The sequence below is a fragment of the Rana temporaria genome, chromosome 2, assembly GCF_905171775.1.
Source record: "Rana temporaria chromosome 2, aRanTem1.1, whole genome shotgun sequence".
In the NCBI taxonomy this organism is placed as follows: domain Eukaryota; kingdom Metazoa; phylum Chordata; class Amphibia; order Anura; family Ranidae; genus Rana; species Rana temporaria.
The window spans coordinates 325,861,100-325,876,016 of NC_053490.1; the positions used below are offsets into that span (position 1 = coordinate 325,861,100).

General features: G+C 46.7%; 1 protein-coding gene across 1 annotated transcript in view; it reads right to left on the bottom strand.

Annotated features, from left to right (window-relative positions):
- SLC16A1 (solute carrier family 16 member 1) overlaps positions 1 to 11,471 on the bottom strand; it is a 31,781-nt gene extending 20,310 nt beyond the window's left edge. The window contains exon 1 of the mRNA XM_040337478.1: positions 11,360 to 11,471. The gene's annotated coding sequence lies outside the window, so the exon portion shown is untranslated. The remainder of the gene's footprint in view (positions 1 to 11,359) is intronic.
- Positions 11,472 to 14,917: the final 3,446 nt, after the last annotated feature.

Genomic DNA, 14,917 nt, shown 5'->3' on the forward strand with positions numbered 1-14,917 from the left:
TTCATATGGAACATGTTCACATAAATGCTTTTTGTGCCTCTGCGTTTTTGGAAAGGGTCAGGGACTTTTTCCTGCAAAAAGCTGTGTTTTGCATGTAATAGAATTCAATGGACCCACATCCAAAACGTTTAGCTTTTTTTTTTTTTTTTTAACCTGTTTATAGCTGGTTGTTAAAGGAAATGTGAAAAAAAATTGCTGGCTAAAAAATTAAAAAAATGCAAAACGCAGCAAGCGCCGCAAAAACGCTCAAAAGCAACATGCATAGGTGTGAATCGAGCCTTAGGGCTGGTTCACATTAGTGCTCTGTGCGAGATCGCAAGTGATTTGCACCGCACTGCTGTTCAGATCACATGCAATGTCTGTGCAATGTGATTTTAGCCATACAAACTGTATGGCTGAAATCACATCTCATTTGGACCAAACACGCATAGGATGCTTTTCTTGGTTCACACCAGAATCGCATAGGTGTTCACACCTATGCAATCCGATTCATGTCCTGTCAGTTCGCAGTGCGATATGCAAGTTGAAATGGGGAGTCATTACCATTGTAGGACACTCCCCAGCAGTTCGCATATGGCAGTGTGAACTGCCGTGCGAGTCAGGTGCGATGTGGGAACCCACAGTGGATTCGCAGGGTTCCCAAATCGCACCAGTGTGAACCGAGCCTTGGTGACATTTGTAGGCTGTATGTTTTGAGGCCAAGTTCACACTGGTGCGATTCGGGAACCCTGCGAATCCACTGTGGGTTCCCACATCGCACCCGACTCGCACGGCAGTTCACACTGTCATATTCAAACTGCTGGGGAGTGTCATACAACATTAATGACACCCCCATTTCAGCTCACATATCGCACTGCAAACTGACAGTTTGGACATGGATCGCATAGGTGTTAACACCCATGCGATTCTGGTGTGGACCAAAAAAAGGGCCCTGTGCGTGTTTGGTCCAAATGAGATGCGATTTCAGCCATACAGTTAAAAATAATCATTTTTAAACATAATGAAAAATATTGGTAAACTTTAAAGCGGATCTCCACTCTAAAGTGGAGTCCCGCTGATCGGCACCCTCCCCCCCTCCGGTGTCACATTTGACACCTTTCAGGGGGGAGGGGGGTGCAGATACCTGTCTACAGACAGGTATCTGCACCCACTTCCGGCCCTACGATACGGGCAAAGGACGGGTTTTTTCTCCGCTTCCCGTCGCCCCCCCGTTGTATGCTGGGAACACTCGGCTCCCAGCACACAGCGGGAGCCAATCGGCGGGCGCAGCGCGACTCGCGCATGCGCCGTAGGGAACCGGGCAGTGAAGCCGGAGCACTTCACTTCCTGGTTCCCTCACCGTGGATGGAGGGGGGAGCAGCAGGGTGACGAGCGATCGGCTCGTCATCTGCTGCGATCACCGCTGGACTCCAGGACAGGTAAGTGTCCTTATATTAAAAGTCAGCAGCTGCAGTATTTGTAGCTGCTTGCTTTTAATATAGTTTTTTAGTGGCACATCCGCTTTAAATATCACTGTAATGCCTTATACTACATCCAGTCTATCAGCATCCAGCTTCTTTGGGTTCAGATGCTCAGTACACAGATTCCATGCACAGAACCCTTACATCATTATCTTCACCTTCCTAGGACTACATGTCCCATGAGGCATTACTCCTCACCCTTTCTCAGGTACTTACTGCCATGTATGAACAGTTGTGTGTGCTGCACTGTTTACTGACATGTAAACAAATAATGCATTCTGTACGCAGGCCAACTAATCAATGAAAAACGTTGATAAATATTTTTTATAAGTTATGTCAATAAGTTGTTTCAGCCCTACAAACGTTATTAAAATGTCAGACATGTTTGTGGTTTCTTTCATCATCTATTGGTGAAATTCAGCACTACAAGGGCATACAATGGTGCACATTCTCTATACCATCATGTGAACATAGTTTGCCTAAAAATAAACTTGCTAACTGCAGCAATATATTAGGGCCTCCAAACAGACTTTAACCAGTCACTAATTACTGGTAAATACAGCTTAATAAAAGGCCATAGAATTTGCAGTGCTCAGTGAAACCTGCTTAGTGATGAAGAACGCATTGACCTTAGTGAAGAATAAACTGACATTCGTGTATTCCTTTATCAAGAGGAAAACTAATGATCCAGCACATTTCAAGAGTAGACATATAGGCTATACGAAAAATAGGGCAAGAGCTTTAACCACTTAATCCCCAGAACATATTGCTGCTTACTGACCAGGCCACTTTTTGCGATTCGGCACTGCGTCGCTTTGACAATTGCTTGGTCATGTGATGTGGCTCCCAAACAAAATTGACATCTTTTTCCCCCCCTATAAATAGAGCTTTCTTTTGGTGGTATTTGATCACCTATGCCGGGGATATGCAATTAGCGGACCTCCAGATGTTGCAGAACTACAAATCCCATGAAGCATAGCAAGACTCTGACAGCCACAAGCATAACACTCAGAGGCAGAAGCATGATGGGACTTGTAGTTTTGCAACAGCTGGAGGTCCGCTAATTGCATATCCCTGACCTATGCGTTTTTTGTTTGCGCTATAAACCAAAATAGAGCAACAATTTTGTTTTATATTTTTTACTTTTTGTATAATTTTTATCTATAATAAATATCCCCAAAAACGATAAAGAAAATATTTTTTCCTCAGTTCAGGCCGATTCCTATCATACATATTTTTGGTAAAAATAAAACTGCAATAAGTGTTTAATGATTTGTTTGCGCAAAATTTATAGCATCTACAAAATAGGGGATAGTTTTATGGCATTTTTATTAATAAATTTTTTTTTTTTTTTTACTAGTAATGGCGATCAGTGATTTTTATCATGACTGCGACAAATCGGACACTTGCCACCACTTTGGGACCATTGTAATTTTACAGCAATCAGTGCTATAAAAATGCACCGATTACTGTAAAAATGACACTGGCAGTGAAGGAGTTAACCACTAGGTGGCGCTGTAGGGGTTAAGTGTACCCTGGGGAGTGATTCTTACTGTAGGGGGGCGTGGCTACACATGACATCACTGATCATTGTTCCCGATGACAGGGAACACTATCAGTGACTGTCACTAGGCAGAATGGGGAGATGTGTTTACACACATCTCCCGTTCAGCTCTGTGACCCGATCGCAGGACACTGGCGTCAATGGGGTCCGCAGTTCCCGCGGTCACGGAGCTCGCGACAGGGACGCGAGTGACCACATGGCGGCAATTTAAAGGGGGACGTACCTGTACGCCTATATGCCTGTCCGTGCCATTCTGTCAACGCAAATAGGCGTGCGCTGGTCCTAACGCAGTTAAATCACACCAAAGTAATTGGAGTAGACAATGCTTCATTAGGTAAAATACAATCACATGTTCAAGTGGACCAAGAAACACAGGCAAGATTGGTTACTAGCAAAAGCAAACCAAAGAAAATTCCCAGCTCACCTCGACAGCCAAGCTGCGGAATATTGAAATGCCTTGGAGCGGCTCTGCAGCTTACGCATGTATTCGCAAAATGAGTGCTAATTAAATCAGTTTTTAACGCATACCGTTGGGACTCTTTCACATGGGCGGCCCGTTCAGGTCCGCCTGCCAGTTTTTTGCAGACCTGAACGGGCGCTCCGTGCGCCTCTATGGAGCCGCGGATGTCAGCGGTGACATGCCCACTGACATCGTCACACTTTGACGGGTCGGGAGAAAAAACCCTCTTTTCCATCCGTCTGGCGGATCGGGGTGAACACGGACAGACGGTCCTCAAGTCCTAGACAGCCTGGGGGCAGGATTAAAGCAGAGCACCACCCAAAAGGGGATAGGGCTGAAAGCTGAAACGTGGCCTGGGCAGGAAGGGGGTGAAAGTGTTAGGTACTGAAGTGGTTAGGAAGTTACAAAGAATATCCTTGCCCTAAAAACCAGATAGAAATGTTCTCTGCTCAGGTTTCTATTCTGTCCCATAACAAGGACAAGCGTTTCCAGGTGCACAGACCACAAGACTAGTCTCATCAGATGTTCTGAACACTAAAATAGCACTACACGCTGTTAGCAAGGGTGCCATTCTATTGCATCATTATAGAGATACTAAAGATACGTTTACACATAGCAATACAAGATGACAGCCTGGTATGCAAGAGAGTTTCTTCTGTGACATTGGCAGAGGACAGTCAATGCGGGAATAAAAAGGTTCAGAAAAAAAAAAAAATAAAAAAAAAAAAAATCGGTCTTTTGGAAATGTAGTAGTGGGAGACACATTCCTAGGTAGTGACAAAGGTCCACTCAGCATTTTAAAAACTGCATTCAGAACAGAGCACAAACCAACAGGAATAGACAACTGACATGTACATTTCACCAGGCACCTGAAGAGCAACAAAGCCTCAGCAGGCCAAACCACAGTACTACTGCCACTCGTGATACACAACAGACATTCAATTTCAATCATTTGGCTAAATATCAACACGCTACAAAACATTGTGTACGCAAAGTTGAATCATTTACAGATTTGTTTCCAAATTTCAAACCAAAAATCTGATTAACCAATTTATTACCTTGCATGATGTTTATGTGGGTGGAGGAGAGAATACGGTAGGCACAGGCAAGTGTTGCCTTACCAATTCTTGACACCTTTTTGCTATAACTGACTCAGTCATCCAACACTGTACCCAAACTAAACTTCTTCATGTCACACAAATGGAGCTTTCTTTGGTGGTATTAGAGCACTACTGGGTGAGGAAAGTGCACTAAACACTTAGGGCCAGATCCACGTACCTTGGTGCATCTATACGTCCGGCGTAGCGCATCTCAGATACACTACGCTGCCGTAACTTACAGCGTATTTTCCGTATCCTCAAACAATTTGCGCCATAAGTTACGGCGGCGTAGTGCAACCGTGTCGGCGTAAGGGCGCGCAATTCAAATGGATGATAGGGGGCGTGTTTTATGTTAATACGTCTTGACCCAACGTAAATGACGTTTTTTTAACGGCGCATGCGCCGTCCGTGGGGGTATCCCAGTGCGCATGCTCCAAATTAACCCGCAACAAGCCAATGCTTTCGACGTGAACGTAATTCTACGCAAAGTCCTATTCGCAAATGTTTTACATAAACGACATAAAATTCGACGCTGGCCCGACATCCATACTTTACATTGAGTACGCCTCATAGCAGGGGTAACGTTACGCCGAAAAAAGGCTTATGGAAACGACGTAGAAAAATGCGCCGGCCGGACGTTTGTGGATTGGCGTATCTAGCCAATTTGCATATTCGACGCGGAAATAGACGGAAGCGCCACCTAGCGGCCAGCGGAAATATGCATCTTAGATCAGACGGCGTACCAAGACGTACGCCAGTCGGATACAGCCCAGAAGTTACGCGGCGTATTAATAGATACGCCAGCGTAACTGCTTCGTGGATCTGGCGCTTATTCTTTAAAGATCTTTGAAACTATGGCCAATGAATGTCTTTAGAGTATTACCCCCAAGTTGCAGATCCTTAAAGTGGAACGCCACCCAAAAGGGGGGAAGTTCCACTTGTTCGCACCCTCTCCACCGCAACACAAGAGCACTTTATTTTTTTTTGGGGGGGGGGGGACCCATTAAAACTAGATACTTGCTTCAACTCCTGGGCATGATCGCCTGGGGGCAATCTACGAAATTTCCAGCCCCTCCTCCTCCTGCCTTCTGGAAGACACACAGGACCATACAGAAGGTGCAGCGCAACTCACGCATGTGCAGTAGGAAACAGGCTGTGATGCCACAAGGCTTCACTTCCTGTTTCCCTTAGTGAAGATGCCAGCACCTGCACCCAAAGCCATTTCACGAATCGAATAGGGGTGCCGACATTACAGGATACCTGGACAGGTAAATGTCCTATTAAAAGTCAGCATTTTTTTATTTAATTTTTTTAACACGGGCTGGAATTCCACTACAAGTTGCTTTTAGCCAACACAAGTTTTGATTCTGCAAGTCAGATAATCAGAACAGGACTGTTATCTACTTGGAACAGACAATGCTCTGTTCTGTTTTTCCCCCTACTTACAAAGGCTGCCAGATCTCACAAAAAAAAAAAAAAAATCCTTTTAAAATTCACAAAAAGTTGCAGTTCTGTGGCTTTGCATTGTCTTCATGCTTCTTTATTGCAGCATGTATGCAGGCCCATATCCCTGCTTGGAGACATGGACACTTGCCACTGGGTTCATCAGTGGGGTTCCGAGGACTACAGCATTGATATTTTCTATGCCCAATGATGGAATTACTTCACTGAAAGCAGTTCTGTTTTATAAATGGGATCACATGCATCCCAACGTGATATTAAAGGCAAGGTTTTTTTTTTAGCTCCGATCCTTTTCTTGGGTCCCCTGCCAGTGCTCTGGGCCCTTGTCGAGTGCCCCATTGAAAGCCGCTTGCTGTGGGGGGATACTTGTGCGTGTGTGCTCTCGAGACAGTTTTCATAAGACACAGAAAACACGGTGCAGCTCCACCCCCCACCTGTGATTGACAGCAGCGGGAGTCAATGCCTCTTGCCTTTCAGCTAATCAGGAGAGACAGACCCACAACAGACCCGATCAAGCTTAGGCAAGTATTGGGAGGGTTATAATACATGAAGGTATAAAACCTTCAGCCTTTTCAACCACAGGCTGTGTGCGTGAACCCTTAGCACATGGCCTAGATAAGTAGGAAGCACTAACCATGTGACCCTTCAGATAAAAATGTTCCAACTAAGACATGTTTCAAACTGCGGTGCTTTACAGGTGCTATAGCGCTAAAAATAGTTCCTGTAAAGCTACTCTCCTCTCACTCCAGTATGAAAGCCTGAGGGCTTTCATACTGGAGCAGTGGCAGGACTCTCAAAAAAGTCCTGCAAGCAGCATCTTTGAGACACTGTAGGAGCCGTGTATACACCGCTCCTAAAGCACCCCTGCCCATCTAAATCAATGGGCAGCGCCGCTTTTAACCCTTTTCCGGACGCCATCTTGCCTTCACTGCAGTGGTGTCCAGGAGCTCCCTGTGGGCTGCTACCAACTTTGACCAGTCTTCTTCCCAGTTTTGATTGGCTAGGCTGAGACGTGTTCATCTCGGCAGATGCTGAAGCCGTGCACTGAGCTGCATGCACGCATGGCTCAGTGTATAGTGCCAGGTAATACTGTATTACAAGAGACATAAAGCCTGTCTGTTCGCAATGAGTAAAGTTGTACTTTGAGTAAGATCCATACAGGCCAGGTTGCTCTTAAAGTGGAGGTTCACCCTAAAAACGAATTTTTAACATTAGAGCCAGCATAGTAAGGGCATATACTGTCGGCAGGTTTCTTCTTCTCCGTACTTACCTTTATATTCTGATTTGGTCCAGGGCTTCCTGTGTTCTGATTACTCCGGGACTGAGCGTTCCTATCCTTCGGTTTGATGATTGACGGCTTGTGAAACAGGTGACCTGTAGCACAACGCGCGTCACCAGATTTCCGGAAATAGCAGAGGTGCGACCCGGCACTATACGGCGCCTGCTTCCGCCGTGTAGAGCTGACTGCGCAGGCGCCGTATAGTGCCGACTCGCAGCTCGGCTATTTCCCGACATCTGGTGACGTGCTTTGTGCGACAGGTCACCTGTTTCACAAGCCGTCAATCATCGAACGGAAGGATAGGAACACCCAGTCCCGCAGTCATCGGAACCCCTGGACAAAAACAGAATATAAAAAGGTATGTACGGAGGGAAAAAAAACAGCCGAAAGTAAATGCCCTTACTATGCTGGCTCTGCTAGATGTAATATTAAAATGTTTTTTTTTTGGGGTGAACCCCTGCTTTAAGCAATTTTTATTTGGAGGTGGCATTGGGCTGTAAGGAAAAGAATATGTTATTTTAGTAACAGTGCACAAGGATAAAAATGTTTAGGTGTCTGTAGGTTTATATAGCCATATTGGGTTTGTAATGTCCCAGTTAAATATAAAATGAAGAATCTAAAGCGTCATAACTCTGATAGTAATTCCTATTACCAGAAAGACTTTTCTGTGAGGACAAAAATAGGATGTTTGCAATAGAACAGCAGAGCATGCAAGATCTTGCCAGAACTGAGGTAAAAACAGGAAAACGGGAACACTGTCAGCAGGATCGAGCCTGAATGACACTCTGACATAGAAACAAAATGCAATTACTAATTAGGACTATAGTAAGAATACAAATGGCTGGAAGGATCTCTAAAGCATAGTTTCCCAGGTACTGTGACATCACGCCTTCTACACTGTTGCCAAGCTACCAAGACGCTGTTCCATAAGGCACACAGCTCGCAGCACGCACACACGAGTGACTGCAGTAAGTCATCATTACTCATACCACAGTTCTGAAAGGCAAATAAAAAAAGTAAGGCACTGAAAACCAGACACCGCCCGGAAGTTAAATGAATGAAGAAGTTTTATATAAGACTACGTGCTAAACCAATACTGACTGGATGAAAGAAAACACAGCTAAAGTATCTCAAATATTAAAAACAAACAGAAGCTGTGAAAGTTTACAAAGGAACAATACTGCTTGTATCTTCAATAGTTCTCCTTCCTTTACCAGCCATGGACTTCACAGGGGATGAAGGTCAAAGAGTACCAGTTATTATACGGATCAGAAAGTTCCTATCTAATGCTACGAGTCCTATTCTCCCAGGACAATACCACTCAGCTCATGCCAACCTTTCTTCTCAGACAAAACCAAGCTGGATGAGCAATAAGCACATCTTGATGGTGTGAAGAGGCCTTGAATGACTGAATCAAAGACCTGGAAGTGGTATGGAGATGACAGGTTAGGGCAGTGATGGCAAACCTTGGCACCCCAGATGTTTTGGAACTACATTTCCCATGATGCTCATGTACTCTAGTGTAGCATCATGGGAAATGTAGTTCCAAAACATCTGGGGTGCCAAGATTCGCCATCACTGGGTTAGGGCATGGGTCCTCAAACTACGGCCCTCCAGTTGTTCGGGAACTACAATTCCCATCATGCTCAGTCATGTCTGTGAATGTCAGTTTTACAATGCCTCATGGGATTTTTAGTTCTGCAACAGCTGAAGGGCCGTAGTTTGAAGATCCCTGGGTTAGGGTCTGAAGGTCCAACTTTGCTCTAATGCTCCTTTCACAATGTGAAGAAATGCGATTTTCACACGTTTCCAGGAGGAATGAATGAAGTCCAATATAGTCACTACCTGCAGGCTGGCTATACACAAGCAGAACTGGGTTTAACAATTTCTCAAGGTTTGCCGTGTCAAAGCGATGTTGGCTTTTACAGCAGGGACAAGAAAATGAGCGTGATGGAGGATTTATTCACAACTACTGTAGGAGTCTTTAGAAAGTCTACTCGACCAGGTTTAGTAATCTTAGACAGTAGGTCGGCGCCTACACTGAAGTTTGTAATAAAAGTATTAGAGAACAGAACAAGCTGAAGTACCAAATATATCACAAATTTATTATTTCCCCCTCAATACACAGATGCAGAGAGCCCAAAGCAGCCTCTAAGCCAAGGGTCTATGGAAGCCTGGGGTTCCTCCAGAGCTTCCACGATTATTATTACTATACAGAGTTCACAGCACCAACAGCTTACATAGTGATTTACAATAGGGGGACAATACACCAATACAAGAGGGTTAGAAGGGCACTGCTGATCATATTGATAACTTGACCCCTTGCTTGATGGGTGCCCACACAGCTGCAGCCCCAACAACCCACCCTGGTGGTGCCCACACAGCAGTGACTACCACAGCCTGACATGATGGCTGCCCACACAGAAGTGGTCCCCAACATCCCACCATGACGTGCCCACACAACAGTGCCCACCCCCACACACATGATGGGCGCCCACACACAATGGATGTTGAGACCACAGCTGTGTGGGCATCATCATGTTAGGACTGCAACTGTGTGGGCAGCATCATGGTGGGATGTTGGGGCCCACACAGCAGCAGCCCCACACGATGGGTGGGTACACACACGGTGGGTACCCACACAACAGCAGCCACCACACACAAGATGGGTACCCACACAGCAGCAGCCACCACACACACACACACACACACACAAGATGGGTACCCACACAGCAGCAGACAGACACACACACACACACACACACAAGATGGGTACACACACACACACACAAGATGGGTACACACACACACACAAGATGGGTACACACACACACAAGATGGGTACCCACACAGCAGCAGACACACGATGGGTACCCACACACACGATGGGTACCCACACAGCAGTGCCCCCCCCACACACAACAGATGTTGAGACCACAGCTGTGTGGGCATTATCATGTTAGGACTGCAACTGTGGGCAGCATCATGGTGGGATGTTGGGGCCCACACAGCAGCGGCCGCCCCACACACACGATGGGTAACCACACAGCAGCCACACACACAATGGGTACCCACACAGCAGCAGCCCCACACGATGGGTGACAGTGGGTACCCACACAACAGCAGCCACCACACACACACACACACACACAAGCTGGGTACCCACACAGCAGCAGACACACAAGACGGGTACCCACACAGCAGCAGACACACACAAGATGGGTACACACACAATGGGTACCCACACTGCAGCAGCAGACACACACACACACACACACACACACACACACACACGATGGGTACCCACACAGCAGCAGCCACCACACACACACACACTAGGTACCCACACAGCAGCCGCCCCAACATCCCACCATGATGTTGCCCACAGCAGGGACCACGGCATCCCAACATGATGCTGCCCACACATCCGAGTTGCCAACATCCCACCTGATGGTACCCATAGTTGTGGCCCTAGCACTACTCCCTCCCACTGACCAGCAGTGCAGAGGAGCCCTCCTTTCTCTCATTGGCCATCAATGTGGTGTGCCTCCTGTACCATGATCTGATCCCACAATGATTCTTGAAGGGTCAGTCCATGTTAAACAAAGCTGGCCTATCCAATGACTTTGCCATGAGGTGACCCCCACCATGGTCTCCTCGAGGCATAGTGGAGTAATGTGTGCCCTGCAAACTTGGTAGGGTTGCCACCTGATCCCTTTAAACCCAAAAACACATGAATTACACAGGTTCTGAGGCGGATTTATTGCACATAAGGTACCAAGTGAGCATAATTACCACCTTAATCAGCCACAGAACCTGTGTAATTAATATAGGTTTAAAGGGATGAGGTGGTAACCCTAATACAGAAGTACCTGCCTACGTGGACTCCGCTCCCACTCACCCCATCACACGTGGGTACCACGCCGACCCCCACCCCCCGAACACGAACAAAGGCAGCCCCCTCCTCCTCAGAGCGGTTACACGTGTAGTACAGGCCGGCTATGGCGAGGACACTACACAGCGCCGTCTGCTCACCTTTGGTCACACCGAAGCCGAGAGGCGGAGAATGAAGCGGTGGCTGGAAGAGCAATGACCTGATCCCTCACTATCTTCCACTATTCACATCAGAACGCGCCTGCTCCGGCCCCACCCCCTTCTCTAATAGCTTTGCGGGAGGCTGCAGCGCGCTGGGCACCGCCCCCTTCATTATCATAAAACAGCTGACCGCTCTGCTAGAGGCTGCAGAGCACTGGGCACCGCCCCCTTGTTATTATTCTGGAGGGTGTGTTCTAGGCACCGCCCCCTTATTAATATGGAACAGCTTGAAGGGTTATGAAAGCTCAGTGTCATATAATGTGATCAGCTCTCCTCTGATCTGTGTATTGCTTGTATAAGTAGAGCGGATGTGTGGACTGAGCTCTGATTCTATTCTATCACTGGTGCATTGGATGTTAGGTGCTCATACCTTATATATCATTCCCAGGAAGAATGGGACCGATTTAAAGGGACCCTGTCACCACCGAAAGGGGATGGAAACTGGTGCCTGGAAAAGACAAATAAAGTTCAATTAAAGTGTTACTACACACACACACAACAGCATACTTCCCAATTGTCCCTGATTTCGAGGGACTGTCCCTCTTTCCTCCTCATTTGTCCTTCGTTTGTCCGTCATTTCGGTCTGATCTATATAGTTGTAAATAAAATGCACTTTTTATCTTTCAAAAAGTGTTTTCCAGAGCCAAACATTTCATCCAAATTCTACCTCCTGCATTTTTAAATTTTAAGAGCCAACAGTGGCTGCTGGTGCTCAATTTTTTTTTTGGGGGGGGGGTGCAAACAAATGAAAAAAATAAAATAAAAAGACAATTGCAGCCTCACTGTGCCCATCAAAGGCAGCCACTGTGCCCATCAAATGCAGCCAATGTGCCCATCAAATGCAGCCACTGTGCCATGCCATTAATTGTCGCCACTGTGCCATCAATTGTCGCCACTGTGCCATCAAACGCAGCCACTGTGCCATGCCAAATGCAGCCACTGTGCCATTAAACGCAGCCACTGTGCCATGCCATCAAACGCAGCCACTGTGCCATCAATTGTCACCACTGTGCCCATCAATTGTCACCACTGTGCCATGCCAAACCCAGCCACTGTGCCATCAAATGCAGCCACTGTGCCATCAAATGCAGCCACTGTGCCATGCCATCAATTGTCGCCACTGTGCCCACATCAATTGTCACCACTGTGCCCATCAATTGTCACCACTGTGCCATGCCAAACGCAGCCACTGTGCCATCAAATGCAGCCACTGTGCCATGCCATCAATTGTCGCCACTGTGCCCACATCAATTGTCGCCACTGTGCCAACATCAATTGTTGCCACTATGCCAACATCAATTGTGCCCACTGTGCCCACATCAATTGTAGCCACTGTGCCCACATCAATTTTCCCCACTGTGCCCACATCAATTTTCCCCACTGTACCCACATCAATTGTCCCCACTGTGCCCACATCAATTGTCCCCACTGTGCCCACATCAATTGTCCCCACTGTGCCCACATCAATTGTCCCCACTGTGCCCTGTAAAATGCTGTCAGTCAGATTGCCCCCGCCCGGCACTTAGCTTTCTGGGGTTAGCCATCCTCCTTCCACGGTCCGTCGATGTCTTCTGCCGCTTGCTCGATGACGCTTCAGCCAATCAGGTTACCGATAACCAGAATCGGTGAACCTGATTGGCTGAGACGGCCGTCAGTCTTATCCAAGGGACGCAGCCCCCGTACGTTCCGAGGATAAGACATCTGGGAGCCGAAGGGCTGTAGTGGGAAAGCCTATCAGAGCCGCTGGCTCTGATAGGGACTTCTGCACAGCTAACCAGCTGCCGTAATTCAGTTAGCCGGCGCCCTATGTCCGGCCATCTGAATAGACCAGCGGCAGCTGGCCACAATAACATACATTCATGCAATGCATGAATGTATGTTATTTGTGCTGCACTGCAGAACGACATTTTAAAAGCCTTAAAGGGTCCGTTTTTTTTTTTTTTTTATGACTACAGGAGGGGGGCGTGGCGCCCGGGAGCCCCCTATGGACGGGCCGCCACTGAGAGCCAATATAAATGAATAGTAGTGGTAAAAAAAAAAAAAGCACTTTTTTTAACTTTTTTTTTATTATTTCCCCTTTAATGGGGCGTGGCGGGGGGCATGTCCTATGCCTACATACGTTTGCTAGTAGGTGTCCCTCATTCCCATCTCAAAATGTTGGGAGGTATGCAACAGTAAAATCAGTCTGTATATACAGTAAAGTATGCTTGTTTTACTCACTGTGGAACCTAAGGGGTTATTCCACCGCATTGTGTAAAAAGGCTGTTTGATCCTGTATGCACAGATCCTCCCCTCCTTCCACGGTTCCCTAATAATTTCCTGATAACACAGAGTCTATGGAGTCAGGCTGCACATGCTCAGTTTAATGTGTATTGCTAGAGGTTTTTTTTTTGTCTTGGGAGAGAGCATGTGATCAGCACAGGGCCAATCAGCACTGTCCAGACAGAGGCTGGGTTCACACTGGTCCAATAAACGCTCCGACATTGGAAGCTCATGTTGCATGACGTGTGAAAATCTATGTTTCCCTATGAGAGCCGTCTTAACTGGTCCGACACAAGTCAGTCCGACTTTGAAAATGCTCCCTGTACTACTTTGGTCTGACTTTGATCCTACTTCAGGCCCATTGAATATCATTGTAGTCGGACCAAAGTAGGATCCTTGTCCCAACCATCCGACTTGTGACATCCAACATTGTAATTGCAGCAGCAGTAAAAGGAATTTATCTCACACTGGGGTTGTTTTGATTGGTCAAAGGACAAGTCAGACTATCACAAAGTTGGATCCAAGTAGTATCCTGTTCATTCAAGTCGGATGGATGTCAGACCAATGTAGGACTGATGTCGCAAAGCAAAGTAGGATGAAAGTCATATGACTGTTGTGTGACGTGTCTATCAGTGTGAACCCAGCCAGAGGGTCAGGGGTCCTGGATTCTGATAGGACACCTCAGTGCAGTATGAAAACTCCTCCTATAAGCTTTAACCAGACACTGATAGAAGTCACGAGACTGCTATATACTGCTGATGAGAAAAGATATGTAGTAGTTTATTTTTACAAAAATAATTGCATTTCCATGTTTTGTGTACTGTGGGGGACCTGATATAGTGAATGCACGGTCCTGGGTTTAGTAACACTTTAAGTTTTCAGTTCAGCTAAAGTTATTTCAGGTGCCTCAATACGTACAAAGTCTTATAGGGCTGGTTCCTGCATGCAACAATTGCTTGTTATCATTACCAAATTCCACATGTAGCGCCTGTGTACTTTTATACAGGTGCTATGCTTAAATTTAGTGGGAGAATGAGAGAGTTATGTTGCTCTAATTCTGTGATTTGACAAATTTGGCTGTCGCCAAATCTGGATTGTCCTGTGGGTCAGTCTATGCCCCAGAGATGCAGTCTCATCTCTGGGCAACAGGTGGCGCCAGAGGGGTCCAGACGGAGCCGCTTTTTCCCAGCAGCCAATTCGAGGAGTTTTCCCTCGCGGGGCATGCTGGGGAGGGGT